Source organism: Nannospalax galili, unplaced genomic scaffold, assembly GCF_000622305.1.
Source record: "Nannospalax galili isolate Female #2095 unplaced genomic scaffold, S.galili_v1.0 scaffold717, whole genome shotgun sequence".
Lineage (NCBI taxonomy): Eukaryota > Metazoa > Chordata > Mammalia > Rodentia > Spalacidae > Nannospalax > Nannospalax galili.
In genome coordinates this window covers 804,490-807,799 of record NW_008339763.1, presented here as the reverse complement: position 1 = coordinate 807,799, position 3,310 = coordinate 804,490, and positions in this window count along the sequence as shown.

The following is a 3,310-nucleotide window of genomic DNA, read 5'->3' as shown; positions in this document are numbered from 1 at the left end:
AGTATAAGCCCTGTAAGACATAAAATTGAATGAGGTTTTAACCTTTAAAAAAGATCTCCATTTCATTTTAAAATATATTGTTCCTTGCAGAAAGACTCATTGTTTTCCTACTAACACTGAGATGTTGGCGCATGCATCTCTAATCTATATGTATCTGATTAAGCCAGGGGCTCCTCCCAAACCCATGGACCCCTGAGGAACAGATCCTCAAATGACCTTAAAAGTAAAAAGAAATTGGTTTATCTGGTCTGACTGTATGGACTTAAACACCCAAAAGGAAAGTATAACCAAAGATTAAAGGGGCCAATATAATTTCATGAGTCCATATGTATAGCTAAAGGCTACATAACAACCAACAATGCCAGACAAGTGATACCTTCTTTTGAGTTGATGGCCAGGGTTCTCTATGTATATATATAAACTCCTGCACAAATTAAGTTAAAATTTGAAAAGCGGTGGGGAGAGGGGGAGTGGCTTCACTTTAATCCCAGAACTCCAGAGGCAGAGATAAGAGGTCAGCCTGAGCTGCCTAGGGAGTTCCAGGCTAGCCTTGGGGCTACAGGAAGAGCTTTTCCCAGAGTGGAAATGTAGCAATTACGTCCTTCTGCTAATGTAGACCTGGAGATGGCAGTGTTGTCCCACTGCTGGGGTTGGTCCTCTCAAGAGCTTTGTAAAATTAGAACTCTAGCCGGGCGGGCGTGGTGGCACACGCCTTTAATCCCAGCACTAGGGAGGGAGGCAGAGGCAGGGGAATCCCTGTGAGTTCAAGGGCAGCTGGGTCTAAATAGGGAGTTCCAGGTTCCAGGACAGCTGGGGCTACAGGGCAACCCTGTCTCAAAAAGACCAAAAAAAAAAAAAATCTACTGTCAGGGATAATGGCATACACCTTTAATCCTGGCACTCAGGAGGCAGAGACAGGCAGATCTCCATGAGTTTGAGGCCAGCTTGGTCTACATAGCAAGTTCCAGGGCCACAAAACATCTCAAAAATTTTTCTAAAATCATTTACACTTAAAAAAAAATTAGATGAGTGGGGTTTTCCCCTATTTTGAAGTGTTTCCCAAGCTACTAAACTTGTCACATTTAGCTGGGCATGGTGGCACACGACTTTAGTTCCAGCACTTGGGAGGCAGAGGCAGGCTGATTTCTGTGAGATTGAGGCCAGCCTTATCTACACAGAGAGTTCCAGGCCGTCTGGGGCTACAAGGAGATCATGTATCCAAAAAAAGAAAAAAAAAGAAAAAATTCCTCTGGATTGCAGAAGAGAGCACTGAGGGACATGATGCAGGATCAGTTGTATTTGAATCCTTTTTCTTCTAGTTGGTCAGAGGACAGGCTCTCCTTTTTAGACTCACAGTTTTCTGCTGGCAGAGTTTTGGTTTCTGAGTTAAGCATTTTACCCTGTTCTCCCTTAGCTCCCCTCTTCCCTCTTGTTTGCACTTTTTTATCTGAAGATATATCCTTTCCTGCGGCCTTTTTTGGCTTGGTTTCCACTTTGGCAGGAGAGAGTTTCACTGACCACCTCACAGATAGATCTGTGCTTGGGCTCCTCCTTCAACACTACTCCGGTGCCAACCTCCCTCTTGGCATTCTGGTGCTGTGGTGATGATGAGGGCACTGTGGACCCAAAGGCCTTCGCAGAGCTGTGTTACCTAGCTGAAGTCAGCACTATTAATAGGCAATCTTATCCTGTTGAGCCTCATTCAGTTTCAGAATTTCTATCTGTTTCTTTTTATAATTTTTGGGGGGGCATCTTTTTGAGACAAGGTCTCTCTGTAGCCCCAGCTGTCCTAGAACTCACTATGTAAACCAGGCCGGTCTTGAACTCAGAGATCTGCCTGCCTCTGCCTCCCGAGTGTTGGAATTAAAGGTGTGCACCACCACGCCCGGCTCTTTTTATAATTTCTACCTCCTATTGGTACATGAGTGAAGTACAGTCATACTTCCCTATTACATTGGTTTTGGTGTGTGTATGTATGTATGTGCATGTATGTGTGTGTGTGTGTGTGTGTGTGTGTGTGTGTGTGTGTGTGTGTAAGTCAATTGATAACTTTCTAGGGGCTGGAGAGATGGCTCAGCAGTTAAGAGCACTGGCTGCTCTTTCAGAGAACCCAGGTTTGAGTCTCAGCACCCACATGGCAGCTAGCAACTGTCCGTAACTCCCGTTCCAGGGGATCTGACGCCTTCTTCTGACCTCTGCAGGGATTGCACGATATGGGTGCACTTACACACATGCAGGCAATATATCCATACACATAAAAATAATGAATAAAAGTTTTAAAAATTTTTTTGGCTGGGTGTGGTGGTGCACATCTTTAGTCCCAGGACTCGGGAGGCAGAGACAGGAAGATCTCTGTGAGTTCAAGGCCAGCCTGGTCTACATAGTGAGTTCCAGGCCAGCTGGGGCTACAGGGAGACCCTGTCTCAAAGAGATTAAAAAAGAAAAAAAAAGCATAACTTCCTAGAGTTGGTTCTCTTTCTACCATGTGAATCCTGAGGATCAAACTCAGGTCATCAGGTTTGTGTCCAGCAAGCTCTTTTCCTTATCCACTGAGGCATAAGACAGGGTCTCACTACATAGCCCTGGCTGGCCTGGAACTTGATATGTAGACCAGGCTGTCCTTGACTCACAGACATCTATCTGCCTTTGCCTCCCAAGTGCTGGGATTAAAAGCCTGCATCACCACACCTTTATGTACAGCCCATAGTTTTGTTGTTGTTTGTTTTGTTTTGTTTTGAGGCAGAGTCTCATAGCCTAGGCTAGCCTCAAACTCCCTATATGGCTGAAGGTGACCTTTAACTTCCACCTGCCTCCACCTCCTGGAGTGCTGGGATTACAGGTGTGGACTGTGCTGGAGATGGTACCCAAAGTTTTGTGCATGCTAGGCAAACACTCTACCAACTGAACTACATCCCTACCCTTTTATTAGTTATTTGATGTTACCTTATAGAATGCCCAGGAAAGCCAGGACAGGGCGTTGGAGCCTCTGGAATAGCTATGGACGGTTGTTAACCCCCATGTGGGTGCTGGGAACCGAACCCAGGTCCTCGCAAGAATACTAAGGGCTATTAACCGCTGAGCCCCTAGGGGATAGTCTCTAATGACTGGCTCTTCCTATCCAGTTTATAGGTCAGGTTTTCTTGCACCCGACGCTGGGACTACTCTGGGCAAGGCGCTTTCTCCCTGGACACCGCAGTGCCTCAACCGGAGGAGTGGACCAGGGACCCAGGGTGCCCTGTAATACGGTAGAGAAGCACCGGGGGGAACCCAGTTGTCGTGGTAACTAGAATAGCGACGCCGCTGACACACC